Here is a 20,384-nt window from a genome sequence, read left to right on the forward strand (position 1 = left end):
TGCTGCTCACTAGAAGCTGTTTATTAGTAGGGCTGTGCAAAACCACTTTGGGAAATATCTCAACGTATTATCTGTGCATGGGCACGCAGGCTCATAAAACCTACGAGACGTTTTAAGTACTGCAGCAATGTATGAAGCACTGGCATTCAAATGGTATATTGCTCAATCCCAGTACTTAGTGCATACTGCCTCATAATCTAAAGATTATTATGAGTTTTAAGTTACAGTGATATCTTCTCAAGGCATTAAATACTAACCACTTTCATATCTTATGGCAGCAAATTCTGTTAATTAACCTATCATGAGAAGTACTTCATTTTTGTCTGTCAACATCTGCTGTCTAATCAAGTGATCCTAATGAAATAGTAAAATGCTTTGTTTACCCAATCTGCCACTCTCCAAACGTGTTGTAGATCTCATCGTTAGTCAACATAGTCAGCCTTGAGAGATTATAAAAGCAATAATGTTAAGAGCCAGTAATGGTCAAGGCACCAGGGTAAAAACCAGACCGTAAGTTCTAGACCTAGTGGTTTAGGCACAAGGCAACTGGGTGGCTTTAGGCCTCTCTCTCAGCCCTAGAAAGGAGGCCATGGCAAACCGCTTCCAAAATCTTACCAAGAAAATTGCAGGGACTTGTCCAGGTGTTAAACCTGACTTGAAAGCGCCAAAAACACCACTTTGTTACTTATAGCTAAAGATAGAAGTCCCCTCGCACATATGTGCTAGTCGTTCCTGGTTCTAGGGGGCAGTGCTCATCTTCATTTCAAAGCCGAAGAGCCAGCGCTGTCTGAAGACATCTCCATGGTCATGTGGCCAACATGACTAAACACCAAAGGTGCACACAACGCTGTTCCCTTCCCACCAAAGGTGGCTCCTATTTTTCTACTTGCATTTTTACATGCTTTCGAATTGCTAGGTTGGCAGAAGCTGGGACAAGTAATGGGAGCTCACTCCGTTACGCAGTGCTAGGGATTCTAACCGCTGAATTGCCAACCTTTCTGATCTACAGCGACGCCCGGGGGAAGGGCCTTCTCTGTGATGGGCCCGACCCTCTGGAATGACCTTCCCCCTGACATTAGAACGACTACGGACCTCCGCTCCTTCCGCCGGAAACTCAAAACCCACCTGTTCCACCTAGCTGGCCTGGCCTAATTCCAGCTTTCCCACCTCAGTTTGTATTTTTAAATTTTATGGCTTGGTTTTAAGGTTTAAGTTTTTAATTTTTATAAATTTGTACAGGGGATATTTAATTTAATTTTAGTTATGTATATTGTAGAGTGTATGGTTTTTAAATTTGTACCTGTACACCGCCCCGAGTCCCTTCGGGGAGAGGGGGCGGTCTAGAAGTGTAATAAATTAATTAATTAATTAATTACAAGCTCAGCGTCTTAGTTACTGAGCCACCGCGTCCCTTTGTTACTTAAAACATGTTTATGATGTCCACAATGTACTTCAATTTTTTCCCATTTTCCTTCTAATGCATTTAATTAAACAAGATGATCAAAACAATACACACTGTTTCAAATATGATCTTATGTACCAGAGTTCATATTATATCATAGTATTTCCTAATCTGTTTCTAATGATAATCTATTTTACATATAGCATGTGGCCTTTTCTATCTCTTCCTGTAGACTTTGTGGTGAGACTGAATCAACATTTACTGTTCCTAATCTAAATTATTTGATCCAAAATCTAAACTATTTGAAGGACCGCCTCTCCCCAGTTGCATCTACCCAGCCCACCAGAGCAGAAAAAAAAGATATGTTGCAAGTTCCACCTACTCAGAAAGTACACCTAGTTGGACTAAAGAAAAGGCCTTTCTGTGATGGCTTCCTCCCTTCAAAATACCATCCCCTGGAAGATAAGATTGGCCTCCACATTGACGTTTAATGTTGTAAGATGCCCAAAATCACGATGTGTGAGTTGAGTGGCCACAAAAAATTGTTTAATCAATCAATCAATCTATCTATCTATCTATCTATCTATCTATCTATCTATCTATCTATCTATCTATCTATCTATCTATCATCTATCATCTATCTATCTATCTATCTATCTATCTATCTATCTATCTATCATCTATCTATCTATCTATGGCTGTGTGTGTGTATGCGTGCGTGTGTGTATGTCCCAGCATAACTCTGGAATGCCTTGAGCAATTTCAACCAAACTTGGTACACAGATAACTTGTTCTCTGGAAACAAATACTGTGGGGGTAAGACACTCCTAAAACCCCTTGGGGTGTGTGTTCTGTTAAGATAAAGCCTGTTGTGCCTTAAAATGGCTTCTACTGTACTGCCGTAAAATGGCTTCTACTGTGCAGCGCAGTGAAGTTGCCATGGTAACAGCTTCACAGTACTCCACAATGGGGCTCCTTCTGGTAAGGGAGAAAATCCAACATTAGAAATTACATTTGGTCCGGACATTTTCCCCCTATAAATAAATACCCGGTCAATGCCGGGTTATCGGCTAGTAAATAAATAAAAATAAATAAATCTAGCAGACCGACAGAATCATAAATAACGTTCAACCTATAATTGAAAACTAGGGTATCATCTTAAGAAGGACAGATCCTCACACTTCAATGTACAGAGATTTGTGGCTCATGTGATTTCCTTCTCCAAGAAGGAAGAATTGACTTTTTAAAAAATTATTCTTGAGAAGGTGGGGCTTAGAACGGCTACAGACAAAGATATCACATGCTTCCTGTCCCTGTGCTTATTACTCTATGGCCAAAATTAGTACTTTCATATCCAGAGGCTGCCCCTTGTGCAGAGGCCATTTGGGCATCACCAAAGCAAACATTCCATTCCAAACCACACTTGGCAGAAGTGCACAGACAAACACTCCAGAGCACTTCCCCAACGCAATAAAGCTTGAAGGAGGGAAAATAACCCAGTAGCCAGATCAGGTTTCCTTGCCACAAATCAAGGAAGGGCACTCGGATCAAGGAAGGGCACTCGGATCAAGGTATGCGTAAAATTTGGTTGCACGACTTATTCTGAACAAAATCCTCCAACCAAATCTAAAGAAGCATAACTGTCTGAAGCTTTAAAAAGATGGTTATAAAAGTCTTACGAATATCTGGAGTTAAAGGTGGGAATTTACTGTATATACGTGTTTCGTCTTTTTTTTAAAAAAAAAAATCTTTTGCTGGTTGCAGTAGTATTCTTTTGGCAGCTGTTGCAAATCTCTGACAAGTTTATCCTTTGGGTCCTGGGTGGGAAATCTGTATGGAAGTCATACAGCACGCCAGCTAATGCCCTTACTTGAACGTGAACAGACCGCTCCATCCTACGAGGGCATTTGAAATGGACCAAGCCTTTTGCAAATTCATATGAAAATTCCAAAACAGCAGTTTAAAGTTTCTTTCTTGCCCTGTTTACAACAGCTAACTCAATTAAAAACCACACCGACTCTTGCTGCAGTTCAGCTGTGTTTCCCCACAGGCTGCATTATAGTTCTCTAACCAGTCCCACAGCATTGAATGATGTCATGGGATCAGTTCAGCAAGATGAAAGGCATTAAGCGGAACCCGCTGGCACTGGGGAAAACTTCCAACACACAATCTGTGAGGAGCACAGCTTGAGAACATAAAAAAAAGGAAAGGAAAGGAAAAGAAAAAAGAAAAGATCGGTTAGAGACCCAGCTATTCAAATCCAAGAAAGACGGATATTTTTTTTATCCCTTTCAAAGGAAAAAGGAAGGAGGGTAAGTTAACCTACACTGATAAGTTTTTATTAAATGTATGTAAGAAAAAGAAGAAGCCACAATATTATTAGCTGCTAAAGAAGAAAGCAATCTCTCTCCCCCCCCCCTTCTCCCTTTCCCTCTCTCTCTTCTCTTTCTCTCTTTCTCTCTCTCTCCCTCCCTCTCCCTCCTGCCCCCCCCTCTTTCTCTCCTCCAAAGCACAGCCTTTGATGTACGGCAACAGATCACTGCTCAGATTACAGGCATTTGGTCTCACTGCTTGTCTGCCTTTGATGTGTGTGTTTAATTTTATTTTCCTGGATTTAAAGTTTGCCTGGGCTTGTTCTGACATAGGTTTTTAAAAAATGAGAAAAGATGAAGGTGTTTAATAGAGAAGCTTTGGCAGAGTAAAGTTCAGTTACAGGAAGCATGGCTTTTGGATGGGCATCCGGATAATCAGGTATAGCATTATATTATTATTACATTTAAAATGTGTCACCCATTGAACGCTATCTGGTTTGGGGTTTGTTTATTTTGCTGGTGATTTGAAAGGGAAACTTTAGGTTATTTAAATCTACCGCATTCCTAGGAAATATTCTGGGAAGCATTCTGGTTTAGAGACTCTACGTGGGATAATATTAGAATAAAAAAGAATTGTTCTCAGAAAAAGAATAATAACTGCAGCATTTTTAGTACTCATTACAATCAGAAGCCTTTGTTTAAAAAATAACAATCAGAAATGTGTGGCTTTAAGAGTTGGTCAGATTTACTTAATAAGTACAAAAGCTGCCCCCATTTAAATGCTACATTGTGCCACCTTTTCAAAATAAATGATATTTGGATTTAAAGACTTGAGAATCATGGTCTGTAACTTGCAACCCACTGCTAGTTACATACAAACTAGGAATCATTTGAAATGTGTTTACAATTGAATTGCTTGCCCCGGTGAAGGCAATGAACTAGCGTGGAAACTACACCAGAAAATAGACTGCTCATTACTCCATCACTGCAATGCTAAGCGTATATATCACGAAGTGTATATATCATGAATTCTGCTGGGGTTGATTCATTGATTCACTAGTTAATATGTTTAGGATAGTAATCTCTACTACCTCTGGCTATTGTCCAAATATGTGTGTTCCTGAGTCAGAAATGCTAACGGACAGAATTGCTACTTGTATTTTGAGGTGTTGCAGATGCTAAACTCATACACGTGCAATCTTGAGTGCACAATAGTATTTCTCTGAACATAAGAAGCTAGGAAAGTATCTAGGGTGAAGTACATATACAGTAATGGTTATTTTAATTATATATATGTGTGTGTGTGTGTGTGTGTGTGTGTGTGTGTGTGTGTGTGTGTGTTGTATTTGTACTGATAAATAAAGAGAAAGAGGGAGTAGTGACCTTCCTCCCATATTTAGGCATACCAGGGGTTGTAACACAAATACATAACACAAATATATACATACATACATACATACATACATACATACATACATACATACATACATACATACATTCATGTTCATTCATTTTATGATCACAACAATTCTGTGCACATTTACTTAGAAGTTAAGTCCCCCTTTTCAAAAATCGACTAAACTGTGCAAAATGTAATATAGACTTTTTGTGTGTTTCCTAATTAGATTCTTTAGAACTCTACATAAAAATAAACTAACATTGTTTTTAAAAAAGGAGATTAAAAAAACCTTTTAAACAAATCCCAGTTTTTAACAATGTGGCCAAACACTGAAATTGTAATCTGTTAAAAACCAAATCAAAACAAGATTTGTGTAAGCAGCTAATACTCAGAACATGTTAACTGGGGATTAACTGATCTTAACAGGTTTTTAGTGATGAACATCTGTTAAATGGTCTCAGAGTTTATGTTCCAAAAGCCAGCCTCTCAATGTGAGATCATCATCATCATATTTTGTGAGATCCATAGCCATCAACTATGAGACCTCTGACTCATAGTAGTAAGCAAATACTCTGAAGAACATTTGTTGTTTTCTTAATAAGAAAACACAAAAACCAAAGGGCTTCTTACTGGTTCTAGGAGTACATGAACACACTAGCAGATCAATAGTATAATAAATTCATTGGATATAGTAAACTCTTTAACATTTGTGGGAAAGTCCCAAGATAAAATTAAAAAAATCATTAAAAATAAATATTTTTCTTTTTATTTAACACTTAAATCCATACCATATGCCTCACTCTTAAAACTCAAGCATATCTTTATGCTTGTAACCATATCCACCTCATCCTAGACAAATGATCAGCACAAGGAGTGGCTCTAATTTATGTTCTCTTTCAACAAAATCTGGAGCCACTCTTATGCTGATAATTTAGGATCATTTAAAAAGTACAATCAGTTACACATGTTGTAGTAGCTTCTTTGGTTTGTTTAGTCCCTAGGGAAAGAATTAAAATTCCACTAAAACCATATTCTTTTTAATTGCCATAATGTAAAGATATAGGCATTGTGTCTAATTGGATTTGCTCTGAATTATCAACTTTCATCTAAACTAGATTTGCTGTACTAATTCAAGTTCAGTCCACTTATCTATTTATTAAATCAGCTTTTCCTGCCTTTGGCTACAATTAGCAATACAGTATATTATTGCATTATGTTGATGTGTGTGTGTGTGTGTTTGTATGTGTGCGTTTGTCTGTGTGTATTTGTTTTCGTAGATTTTCATGGGTACAGGTATGCAGGTCTTAGCGTATTCGGGTCTTTTCCCCTGTAAGATTGAGAGTATCTTGGCGACGTTTCAACAAGGTCCCACTCCCATCTTCAGGCTGGTGCCTTCGGCTTCATGCTTGTGCGAGCAAAGCGTGATCGGAGCTGCAACTGGGCACAAGACTCAGGATATCACTACAATAGAGTTCAGGATGTCATCACACAGCCTATTACCAAGGTCGTTACAACACAAAAGAACAATAGGCACACAGCCAGTACCTCAGCCACACAGGATGTTACAAAACAGCCGACTAATCTGCAAACATCAACTCCATCAACTAATCAAAACATTACAACACAGCCAACCAATCCGCCTACAGCAACAAAGCCACACACACCCCACCAATACTTATAGAAAGACGGCAGCTCCGATCACGCTTTGCTCGCACAAGCACGAAGCCGAAGGCACTAGCCTTAAAATGTCGAGTGGGACCTCATTGAAACATCGCCAAGATACTCTCAACCTTACATGGGAAAAGACCTGAATACGCCAAGACCTGCATGCATGCATGCATGCATACATACATACATACATACATACATACATACATCTATATCTATATCTATATCTATATCTATATCTATATCTATATCTATACACACATACACGCAGGTCTTGGCATATATATATATTTCTCCTTTTAACATTAAAAATCAGTCCGGCTTGATGATTCCAATATTTACAAAGTCAAAGTGAGAGCTGAGTATATATCAGGAGAAACATAAAATTATGTGGAATGCAAAGGGAAAGGGGTGATATATATATATATCCATTCCATTCATCCTTGCCCCTTTTCCTTCTTCTTTTATTATATATATATATAATAAAAGAAGAAGGAAAAGGGGCAAGGATGAATGGGTGATGTATGAAAGTGGCTGAAATACAAAAGTTAGTGATCGTGAGAAAAAAAGTACATTGAAATGATTTGGTTTTATAAAGAGAATGAATGAGACCTGAGTCAGAAAACAAATATATAAATAAGATAGAATGGACTGAAAGGAAGAGAGAGACCAGGAAAGTCATGGGTGGATGGAACCGAGACGAGAGACAGGATAACAGTGAACGCATCAATGGTGCTGTAGAGGTAAATAATCCAGTTATTGATTTTTTTGCAAATCTATAGCATTTATAACTCGGTTAAGAGAGCGGCAGTTGCATCAATAGCTGTAATTGCAATTACACAAACTCTTCAATAGATGTAGTATATCTGGGCTGTATGTAAAAGTTTACTTTTTAGTTGATGGAACAAAAAGAATCACTAGTCATATCAGTGGAGAAGGGTTCATTTTCCTATGAATTTAGATAGCATTTCTGAGGATATTAGAAATCAGGCATGGACTTGCTATGCCTAAGCTCAACTGTAATTAATATTCCGTCCAATTAATTCCTACTTCAAAGAAACTACTATAAAGTAATGTAAATCATTTGCCTTGGGCAAATAACAAAGAAAACTACTGTTAAGTCCAAGCATATACATGCTATATTTTAATCCTTTTATTATTTTCTTAATTCAATAATATTAGTTGTTATCTAAATATACTGTAATCAGAAGGGGGGGACTACGTTTGGGGAACCACATATCATATCACAAAGCTAACTGAAAGCATAGGGCATTCTTTATCTCCATACCCCTTATAGGGATAAAACTTTCATGACTGAAAAGTAAGATATAAATGTAATACATTAAATCAGGGGGGTCAAATTTAGATCTGGCCTGTGGGGAAGTGGTGAAATCTAAAAAAAAATTCCCACTGGTTCCGTGGGCGTGGCTTGGGGGAGGTTTCATGTGATTGGGTGGGCGTGACCAACTTTTTTTCACTTTTTAAAGCATTTTTTTCCTGCTGGTTCAGGCGAATAGGAAGGAAAAAAATGCTTTAAAAAGTGGGGGGGGGAAGCTTCCGAGGATCGCCCGGCTCACAGCTGAGCCACGTGATCCTCAGAAGCTTTTTTTTTTTTACTACTGGTTCACAGAACCAAGGACAATCATCCCTACTGGTTCAGCTGAACCGGCCCGAACCGGGAGGATTTCACCCCTGCTGTAGGGGCCGCCCTAGAAACAGTGAGGGACCGGCCCGCAGTACTGTTAACAGCAAAAATGGAGCTCCATTTCGCTGGCAGAGGGTTGCAGGTGGCCGCTGCAGCCGGAAACCCAGCTTGGGACCCCGTTTCCCTGGCAGAGCGCTCAGCCCGCCACAGGAACCCCTGACACAAATGACGTCAAGCTGGCCACACCCATCCTGGCCACACACACCCCAGGCCCCCCCCGAGATCACAACCCTGTTGTCATGATATGAAATCGAGTTTGACACCCCTGCAATAAATGAATCATATATACTTTCTCCCATTGTCCCATCACCAACCAAGTTTTCTGTTTCTGTTGTTCTCTTTATGGGATTATGTTATTTGTATTGCTAATATAAGAAATGTAACTTGTCAGTCACTTGTAAGACAATCCTATATTGTACATATCTGCTCAAAAGTAATTTTTACTGCATTCAAGGCAGTGACGTGCGGTGAGGTTTATGGCTGGCGAGGCTGGTGACATCATCAGCGCGAGCCGCGGTCCCCTTCATGTTGACTCAGGAGTCAGGAAGGAGGGGAATGGGACCACGTGTGCAGGAGGCTGAGGCAGCTTCAGCCTCCTGCACACGTGGTCCCATTCCCCGCCTTCCTGAGTCAACATGAAGGGGACTGCGGCTCGCACTCCGCGGTCCCCTTTATGTTGACTCAGGAAGGCGGGGAATGGGACCACGTGTGCAGAAGGCTCCTCAGCGCCTTTTCCCTTTTCCTTTATTTTCATGATGAGAGCGGTGAGGCTTTGCCTCCCCTGCCTCCCCTGACCGCACGTCCCTGATTCAAGGGCACTTGAAGGTTAGTCTAGGATTACAGCTAATACTTTCCGTTAGTTATTGCTATACATGAAAAGCTTATCTTTAATGCATGTTTCAACACAGCAAAACCTGATGACCATAAAAATAATGGGTTTGCAGCAGGCCCACCAAAAGTTGCCTTTATCTCTTAAAATTACCCTATCATCATTAATCAAGTAATACCTTTGTTGATTCGTCTAATGAATATTACTTCAAAGTCCCACAGTAACTTTTAACATGAAACAGCCCAGTACATTTCTGCTACTGGAAATACAGCGCTGATAATTTAGGTCTTTAGTCTATGCTTATTGTCTAATGATTTTAATAGTGTGCCAAAATGTTGCCTGCAACAACATTCTTACAGAAGGAAAGATAAAATCTTTGTTACTGTTCCTAAAACTAATATGGAAGCTTGGACAATTTACAGGAAGAGGTGTCAAGATTGCTCAAACTTGGCACGGAGGAATTGTGATATGCTTAAAATGGCTTAAAACAAAGCCTCTTTGTGGTGTACAGAGTGCAAGTAGTCCTCGACTTACGACCACAATTGAGCTCAGAATTTATGTTTCTAAGTGAGAAATTTGTTAAGGGCAATTTGTCCCATTTTACAACTTTGCAGTTGTTCAACTAGTAACAAGGTTGTTAATTGAATCTGGGTGACCCATTGACTTTCCTTTTCAGAAGTTCACAAACGATGATCACATGACCCCATCATGTGACACTGCGACCACCACAAATGTCAACTCGTTGTCAAGCATTCAAACGTAACTCACATGACCATGGGAATGCTGCAATGGTCATACGTGTGAAAAATGGTCATAAGTCACTTTTTTCAATGCTGTTGTAACTTCAAATGGTCATTAAATGACCTGTACTAGACCAAGACTTACTGAATTATTTTTTCACATAAAAGTAGAAGCCATTTGATGTAGTGCTGAAGATCCTGGCTTAGAAACCAGGACACAGTGAGTTCTATGTTTTCCTTCGGCATGAAAGTTGACTGGATGATTCTCTCTACGTCAGTCTTCGTCACAGGGTTATTGTGGGGAAATAGGAGGTGGGAGTATTAGGTATGTTCGCCACCTTGAGTTATATATTTAAAATAAGCGGTCTGGAGAAGTCACATGGCGAGATAGGCGGCAAAGAAATTTAACAAATAAAAAATAAAAAGGGAGGATAAAAATATAATCAAGATGATAGTGATAATATAGGTATATGCTTCTTTATGGATATATACTAGCTTACAACTAAGATACTATATACAATTAAAGTATATGCTGTGCATCTTTAAAACTTTAACACAGCGTAAAAACTATAGCTGAGACAAAACGAATTCTTTCCACTGATGCATGGGATTTTTATGGTTAAGGTACCACCTGTGAAAAAATATTTCTCGAATACATATGCAGAATTCACTGATCAGGGTTCCAGAGGTGTCAAACTTGATTTCATTGAGGGCCGCATCAGGATTGTGTTTGACCTCGGGGTGGGGGTGGGGTGACCAGGGTGGGGGTGGCCAGCTTGACCTCACTCATGTCAGGGATGCCTGTAGTGGCCCGAGCACTCTGCCAAAGAAAATGAAATCCTGAGTTCTGTTTTCGGCTGTGGCAGCCTCTGGCAACCCTCTGCCAGCGAAAACAGAGCTCAGGAGGGCCTTCCACAGCCCTCCCGAGCTCTGTTTTCACTAGCAGAAGCCCTGTGGGCTAGTCCTTCGCTGTTTCTAGGGCAGCCCTGGGGCCCAGATCTAAGCACCCTGTGGGTTGGACCTGGCCCACAGGCCTTGAGTTTGACACTCCTGCCATAGAGGAAAGCCTCAGAAGAAGGCTGTAGGATCCAAATGCAGCAGTCTAATCCATCACAATAGTGGTCTGAAATCACCAGTCACAAGCAGCCTTCTGAAAACAGACTGGAAGCCAATGAAATTAATGTTGTGATAAAACCATACTGCCCACTCTCAATGACCTATTTATTTCTGGCTTGCTTCATGGGATTGAAGATTATGCCAGTATCACTGTGAGCACTTGGGAAAGAAGACACAATATAGCATTTACATATTTCAGTAGAACAAAATATGGAGACAGAATGGCAATAAGCAATAACATCTTTTTAACTTTCCAGATGCCCATAAAAACCTGGCTCTTCTCCAGACATTGGCCCAAGGGTGAAATGCTACCGATAATAAAAAAAAAATGCTACAGGTATGGGCGAACCGGTAGTCAGCTGTGCCATAATCAGCTGTGCCATGTGATTTATATTCACTAGAAAGCAGGAAATCCTGCTTTCTAGCGAATCTAAATTGTGCGGCACAGCTGTTCCCCCCCCCTCGCTGTTCTACTTATCTTTTCAGATTCACAAAACGCTTCTTAGCGCCTGCAGTGCGCATGCATGCAAAGTGTGTGTTCGGCACGCATGCACATGCAAAGCAAACCAGTAGCAGACTTCAGAGCATTTCATCCCTGCATTGGCCTATGATGAGCATCAGCTTGCAAAGGGGGAGCTGTTGAAAGTTCATAGCACTAAGATGGGAAGTGAGATATTCTTCGACAGTGTGAGACTACAGATGGTCCTCAACCTACGACCACAATTGAGCCCAAAATTTCTGTGGCTAAGTAAAGCATTTGTTAAGTGAGTTTTGCCCCATTTTACAACCTTTCTTACCAGAGTTGTTAAGCAAATCATTGCAGTTGTTAAGTTAGCAACATTGCTAAGTGAATTTGACTTCCTCGTTGACTTTGCCTGTCAGAAGGCCACCAAAGCTGATCGCACGATCCCCTGGACACTGCAACTGTCATAAATATGAACCAGTTGCCAAGCATCCAAATTCTGATCGCATTTTGATGCCGCAACAGTCATAAGTGTGAGAAACGGTCCTAAGTCCCTTTTTTCAGTGCCGTTATAACTTTGAACCATCACTAAATGAACTGTTGTAACTCGAGGACTATCTGTATAGCTTTATTCTCTGTTGCTACAATGTTTATAACAAATTAATTTAAAACTGCAACCTTCTGCCATTCAAAATAGCGCAATGCTTTAAAGTTTAAAGGAGTCTTGAGTCATTTAGAATTTAGTAATACTTCTGTTAAGCTGCTTTAGTCTTCTACTATATAAACATCCATTCACTCACTCACTCAGTTAGTAAATCATTCCAGCACAAAGCTTTCAGCAAGAGATGCATGGAAACATATTGCTTAGAGTTAAGCAATCATCAATTTCTTTCTACAAAGAGACCATCCAATTTAATACCATAATATATTTGGGAGAATACTAGTATAGAAAGTTAATGTTGCTCTTGTACTATATAAGCATCTGTTGCCAATATCTGTGCAGATCCGCTCCAGTTATCAAGTTAGGGTAGATATTTCTGTTATATCGTAAGGGCTGCTTCAGTTAACTTCCCAAATAGATAAGATTTTATTTTTTAACCAGTGATTGACATTAATGAATAAGTCGAAGGATAAAAGAGAATATATAAAAGTGGTCATTATATGATATTCTTCCAAAATATAATGGGATATCATCAGTTATGTAATGCTAGGAAGTCTATTAAGAACATCTGGTTTGATTCTCCAAAATAAAACCCCTTGGTTTCTAAACTTCAGGATAAATGCTGCTACTCATGTCAAAAAACCATTGTTGAGCACATTGGCTGTAAGTCATTATTTTCAATGTGTTATAACTTCAAATGGCCACTAAATGAAGGGATGTAAATCAAGAGCTACCTGTAAAAGCAAATTCTTTAGCAGCTCTCATGGTGGCTATTTTCTATATATGCTGCATCATAATAGTAACCCATGAACAATTCTTGGAAAAGGGGATTATTTATCGGAAATAACTCAGTGTAATTAGGCTGCATCATTGGCATTTTCTAGATTGATGCACATCTTTGCTTAATGCTGTCTACAAAATTATAACTGTCTGGAGAAGACTCCTGCGAGTCCCTTGGACTGCAAGGCGATCAAACCGGTCAGTCCTAGAGGAGATCAACCCTGACTGCTGTTTAGAAGGCCAAATCCTGAAGATGAAACTCAAATACTTTGGCCACCTAATGAGAAGGAAGGATTCACTGAAGAAGAGCCTAATGCTGGGAAAGATTGAAGGCAAAAGAAGAAGGGGATGACAGAGAATGAGGTGGCTGGATGGAGTCACCAAAGCAGTAGGCGTGAGCTTAAATGGACTCCAGAGGATGGTAGAGGACAGGAAGGCCTGGAGGAACGTTGTCCATGTGGTTGCGATAGGTCGGACACGACTTCACAACTAACACAACAATGTCTTTTTATTTTTGAAGAACTTATGACCTCTTATTCTTGAGTAGAATCACTATTTTGTACAAGATGCTCAGAATGAAACACAAATAGTTAGAATTAAGGAGGACAGTGACTCCAAGGCAGTTGTTCAGTCCAAGTATTGTTTTCAGAATTGCCCTGAGCTCAAAGTCATTTTACATAAGTTTTTTTTCCCTTTCACACTCAAGCATTCATGTCAGCAACCTATTATAGGAAGAAAAAGTATTTTTCATCTTGGCTATTACACAATTAGTATGTTCCAGTTCACATCTTTGATAGTCATAAATTACAAGCTTTTAAAAAACATCACTGGACGCAAATGTAACAGCAATATCTACCTATGTTGCCTGGCTCAAAGGCTAGGAATAGTCAGAAATGGTGAATACTTGGATGAGAAAACCTCCGGAAAATGCCAGAAGTATAGGTTTAACTGGGATAATTGAAACATGCTACAACAATGTACCACAATGCTAAATTGTTTTGATGTATGTGAGGGGGGAGGGAGGGAGAGAAAGAGAGAGAGAGAATGAGAATGATTAAAATAATAATATTAAAAGAAATCTTGCTAAAATTGTAAAGAATGCCACTGGGAGAATACCTGTATGTTAAATTGTCAAGAGAATTTTTTGAATGCTCAATAAACATGCTTTCAAAAGAAAGCATTTGATCTGAAGAAAGCATCTGATGATTAAGTAGACTGTAAATAATGAGATGATGAAAGAAGAAATGGAACATAGCAACTTCTTCCTTCTGCTATGATTTGGGAATATCCTGGGCCTGTCCCTCAATAACTTGTCCTCCCACAAACTCTGTTGATTGGGAAAGAAGTGTATTCAATGGAGGGATTGGCAACAGCTACTAATCTCCCCCCCCCCCCTTTCTCAGAGTGCCATGGGAAACTGTACACAGACAGAAACAGGAAGCAACCTCTAAGCCCATCTGCTTAACAGTCCTCTTTGAACTGTGAAACAGAGAAGGTGGATCACCCATTAAGCAATCACATTGTCCGCTAAGTTGCACACTCGCATTTTGCTGGGTAGATTCAACCTAGTGAATTACACTCACTCTAGAATGCCACTCAGAGACAGAGGCCTGACAAAAGGCTTTGCCAATTGTTCTTTGCAGACAACAACAGTAAGAATAGAGCAAATTCTTAGAAAGGGCATAATTGCCAATAAGCAATATGGTGGAGGGGACTAGGTTTATTGGGGCCAGTGCATGGCCTCCCAGAGGGAGAGAACTATTGAGCGATGTCCCATTGTGATCAACCAGTAAATTGCCTAACCTGTGACTCAGGAGGAAAGATATTGTAATTTACCGCTGTAAATGCAAAGTTAGTCTATATAACACCCATAAAATGTAATTGACAAAGTAGATATTGCATAATCTCACCAACTTTTGTATGCACTTGATTTTCATTTCACACTCTGCATTTGAGGAGATAACTCCAAACATCTCTTCAACTTTGTCATCATGTTGAGATTTTAGCCATTTAAATTTGTTAAATTTAATGTCAGCCTTCTTAGATGTTGTCTCATCATTCTGCAGGGGCCTCACTGATAACACTAAACATGATGGTCCCCAATAGCTTTCAGTTATGGATTACTCTAGCAGTGTAGAAAGGAAAAGTCTGGGAATGTTCATTCCTTTCCAGTACCTCTGCTGAGCTGTTGCTTTTCCCTGAAACTGAAGTGATGGTATTAAGCATGCCTTTTTTAAAAAAACGCATGGTTAATGTTGCAATGATCAGCTCAGTAGTAACTTCATTGTCTCACACCCAGTTATTATTGCTTTTGCTGGAGGAAAGTACTTTTATGCATAAGTAAATCACGAGGATGGTACAAAATGTAATATATATATATATTTTAAAGTATCGGGTTTAAACCAGTGTTTCTCAACCTTGTCAACTTGAAGATATCTGGACTTCAACTCCCAGAATTCCCCAGCCCTGGCTCGGGAATTCTGGGAGTTGAAGTCCAGACATCTTCAAGTTGACAAGGTTGAGAAACACTAGTTTAAAAGGTAATTATTGAGGACATGAGCCTAACCTTTTTAATTTTACGCTAGGTCCTAATCTTTAATTCTGCAAGTATAAGTTGTATTAAATGCAATTAAATTTGTTGACAATTCAAATAAATAATTCATAATTATAGAGTCGACCATTAACAAGAAAGAGAGTTCTGTGCCAAGAGTTCTGTGGGAAGAATAAAAAAAAAAAGCATTTCATAGTCAGGAAAGATACTGGCTTAAGAAATGCAAAACCTGACCATGTAAATAAAATGAAGATCAAAAGCATGAAAACAAATGGGATAGTCAGTGATATCATTTCAAAAGGGGGTATTTGTTAGATTAAAAACAGATTATAAACAGGGAACTTCTGAAGTGGTGAAGGAAATAGATAAAAGTAACAGAATAGGTTGGGAATAAAAATTAAAATAATAAACTTGATGCACAGGAAGAACAAATTAGTTGAGCTCAGTATGGTGGGAATTGAAAATGAAGATGAGATTCTGGCAGCTTTACCCTTTGAAGAGCCAGTTTGATGTAGTGGTTAAATTGCTGGCTTAAAACCAACAGACTCTTGAGTTATAATCCTGCTTTAAGGTGTGAAAGCCAGCTGGGTGACTTTGGGCCAGACACGCTCTCTCTGCCCAACTCACCTCACATTGCTGTTGTGGAGAAAATAGGGGAAAAAGGAGTGTTACATATGTTTGAGTTATTTATAAAAATAATAAAAGCAGAATAAAAATGCGAATAAATAAAATGAACTCAGCTGTAGTTCAGTTTATATATTTCAATAAAGTGAGACTTCAAATACAGGTTGTCCTCCACTTACGACCCACAACTGAGCCCAACATTTCTGTTGCTAAACAAGTCATTTGTTAAGTGAATTTTGTTTCATTTTCTTGCTACGTGTATTAAGTGAACAATTGCAATTGTTAAGTTAGTAACACAGTAGTTCAAGTGAATCTAGCTTCCCCATTGATTTTGCATAACAGAAGGTTGCAAAATGAATCCAAGACACGGCAACTGACATAAATATGAGTCAGTTGCCAAGTATCTGAATTTTGATCACGTGACCATGGAGATGCTGCAATGATCCTAAGTATAAAAAATGATTGTAAGTCACTTTTGTATGAACAGTCACTAGATGACATGTTGTAAGTCGAGGACTATCTGCAAGCATTTAACTTGAATTCAGTAGGACTGACGTGTAAGCAGCAGTAGCAGCTTTACTAAAAGTTCCATATAAATATAATGAATGTTTTACTATATTAAGCAACAAGAAGACTTCCTACACACAATCATTTGATGCAGTAATATTAAAATGGCAGGCTCAGATTAGGTTGAGATGTTTCTATAGAATTTAGGTGACATTTCTTGAATATATTGCCTCCTTATAATTTTTTCACTGCCTGCGCTAAAGGGAGGGTATAAGGAATTCTTTGCTGGTTTGCATCTTATAGAAAAGCTAATTCATCAGAAAAAAAATCAGGAAATCTTTTTAAATGTATGAATGCAATTAACACTGATGTTATGACTAAGTCTTTAATTACAGCAGATGCAACAAGAAATGTTCTTCAAAAGCATGGGCATGCTAATGTTTTCATTGCTTCTATGTACATCTTCCTCTTACTCAGAAGTAGATCTGTTTTTCTCTGCCTGCAGTCACTTGTACAAGGGGGAGGAAATGGTAGTTAGCTAACACAACCTAGTACTGTATGCTTCAGCTGTGCCTAACCAAATAAAAGCTATCTTTGTGATGATAACTCTTAGGATACTTTAGTGGCTGGGAAAGGCCAATATCAAGTCATGTTTTAATCCACCTATATCACACATCACTGATTGGCTTCTGGCTGGTGCCACCCTTCTTTATGGGAAGATGGGGCCTATTTGATTGGCTTGATTGAGTTAAGCTTGATTGAGGTGAATTGATTAATGATAGATCCTACTGGATTCCAGATGGAGCTTGGATTTTTTTCAAGGAACTTATGGGTGGTTCAGGTGAAGCCTTGGTTGCCTTGTGGTTTACTGAGGAGCTCTGGGAAATAAAGCACCAGAAGAAACTACCTGTATTTCTCCACCATAATTGCATAGGCTGACAGCTATCCAGAGGCCCTGTTTATCATGATCCAGTGTGTTGCAGCCTCTACATGGCTGCTGTGAAAATATTCCGGCTATTTAGCAGATACAGTTGGTCAAATCTGTTCTGAGTTGGACTCTGATTGGACAGGTCTACCAAGGTGTAGGCACAATCCAATGGTGTGGTCTGGGATGAATTCAAGTCACTGACTCTCATGGAAATAGCCATATCCGGAAGAATAGACATGTTCTGGGCACCATCAATTAAAAGTGACACACACTTTCTCTGTAGTGGCACGTGGATTGAGTTGTTCCAGAGATCTGTATGACTCTCACCCTGATAATGCTTTTGAAGTCTTGAAGTACTGGCTATTTATCTAGGCTTTGGGGGGTTAGTATAGATGGGATTCTCTTGTTAATAATTTTTTGTGCTTATTTTGTGGTTGGATTGCTATCTTGTGATTATTTTGTAATAGTTTCTGTGCTTATTTTGGTCAGTTTTCTGTATTTTGTTGATGGTTATTTTATTGTTGTGAGCCACTGGGAGATGGTTGGAATTCAGTAGCATCAATAATAAATAAACTCCACTTATGTTGATATTGGACGTAGGAAAAAAATATCTTTCCAATGCAGAGAACGCAATGCAATGCCACCTTCCTAATCATCATCTGAATCAGACAACACAAATTCTTCAAATAACACACTTATTTAATTTAAAGTGAACCATGACTTTTAGTCAATTATTCCAATTTGGGGAGTTTATAAACCCATAACCCAATTTAATTTTGGGTGGCCATTTTTTTCATGTGAACACACCTCAGCTAAAGAGCTAGTAAGTCTTTCACCTTCTATAGCTCATGGGAATGCACCAGCCACAAAGGATGATCTCCAATCCTGTGTTATTTTCCCATCATTTGTTCAAACCAATTTCCATTTTCCAGAAGACCCGATTTAGGGCGTATGAAAACTCTTCATCAAGCTGAATTTCTAGTGATCACAAGAATATGTCCATGCAGGTTTTTGGGCAACAATTCCTTCCTTCCTTCCTTCCTTTCTCCTACCCTCCCTCCCTTCCGTCTCTTTTAGCCTGGATTTTCTAGTGGTCCCCGATCCCCGTTATTAACCAGGTCCAACTCTTAATTACCTTTTTTCCGTTCCAGCCAAGATCAGCTGGATATTGCCAATGTAAAAATGAGGTTTTCCTCTCAAGGCGATTCCCTTCCTCCCCAAATGCTACTTTCTGTGCCTTATAGATATAAAAGAAGAGAAGGGGGGGGAGAGAAATCACCCCTATTTATTTATTTAATTTCCCCGGCAGCTGCGTTCTCGCGTTTCTAAGCGTCGCCTCCTCCGGGGATGAGTCACGTGGTTTAGCGACCCGCGATTGGTTTGAGCTCGCCTGCCCGGCTGGAAGGGAAAGCGGCGGGCAGTTGCCTAGGCAACGGGGAGAGCGCTGCAGGGCCGAGAAGGAGGCGGGGGGGGGGTAGGCCGGGGAGCGACGGGAGCCGCCGAAACGGCGGTTGCTCTGGATGGGAGCCTGGCGTGGCGAGAGTGGCTGCCGCTGCCCCGCCATCCCTGGGGAGAGGACGAGGGACGACGTTTCACCCTCGCGAGCTCCTCCGTCTCCCAAGCGCTGCGGAGCGACCCTGGACGGTGAGACTTGAGGGGGCTGATGAGCGTGTTGTGGGCTTCCCTTGTGAGGCGACCGGACGACGACGAGGCGGCAGCAGTTCTGCTGGGGAGAGTGGAGAAGCTGAGGGGGGGAAGCGCGAGAGGCGAGGCAGCGCGGGGGATTCTCCCGCTTTGAGCTGAGGGGACCCCCGGGGAAAGGCGGGGGTTGTTTGTACGAAGAAATGGTGGCCGCCAGCCTGGCCGGCTTTCAAGGCGGGTAGTAGAGCTCCGCCTGGGATGGATTGAGGCAACAGGATACCCGGGCTGGGAAGCTGGAGTGGGCGAGGGCTATTTCTGTTTCGCTCCGGTCTTCCTTGCCAGCCGGCTTCCCAAAGACATCTGGCTCGCTCGCTTCTGTGGCAAGGCAGGATGGCCGAGAAGACGGGCCTTTCTTGATCTGAGGCTGCAGGGCGCTCGCACCGGTTCAGACGCCGGAGAGTGAGGTGGGGGGGCTTGGTGGGAGGCGCCTGCCTTTCCCATGACTCTCCGCCAGAGGCTCAGTGGGGATTGTCATGATTATCCCACCGACACCAGACTCCCCTGCATTGGGCGGCATCCAAGTTTATTACAATAAGCGATAATAAACACACACACACACACACAAACACACACACACATACACACGTATGTTATGTTAGGCATAGAAAGAAAGGGTGATACTCCATTGCATAGAAGGGCCACTTTCAAGTCATCTTGTCCTCATAACAGGCTTTATCCATTGCTAAACCAAAGCAGTTTCAAAAATAGGGCTGTGAAAATATCCACAGATCCACCAGGCACTTTCTATCATATGTGATGGACGTGCAATGAGGCAAAAAAAAATATTGGAAAATGATTCAATCATGGTTAGAACAAATGGTGGGAGAACAAATTATGTTTAAACCAGAACCTTTTCTCCTAGGCATAATGCCGGAGGGGTTTAAGAAAGATACACTTTATCTAATTATACATATACTAACTGCAGCGCGCATAACCTATGCACAGTATTGGGAAAAAAGAAAATACACCATCAGAGCTAGATATAATCAGAAAAGTGT

General features: G+C 40.4%; 1 protein-coding gene across 5 annotated transcripts in view; it reads left to right on the top strand.

The window, feature by feature from the left end:
- Positions 1-2,865: 2,865 nt before the first annotated feature.
- Positions 2,866-20,384, top strand: part of TNFRSF19 (TNF receptor superfamily member 19) — a 54,797-nt gene continuing 37,278 nt past the window's right edge. The window contains exons 1-2 of one of the 5 annotated variants that reach the window (XM_081952027.1): positions 2,866-2,973; positions 3,453-3,714. The gene's annotated coding sequence lies outside the window, so the exon portion shown is untranslated. Of the gene's footprint in view, positions 2,974-3,206; positions 3,715-4,133; positions 4,154-19,151; positions 19,330-20,384 lie in introns of those variants that run through there. The other 4 variants (XM_081952030.1, XM_081952026.1, XM_081952029.1 and 1 more) reach the window with 4 other exon arrangements.

Source organism: Natrix helvetica (assembly GCF_964273705.1).
Source record: "Natrix helvetica genome assembly, chromosome: 4".
Taxonomy (NCBI): domain Eukaryota; kingdom Metazoa; phylum Chordata; class Lepidosauria; order Squamata; family Natricidae; genus Natrix; species Natrix helvetica.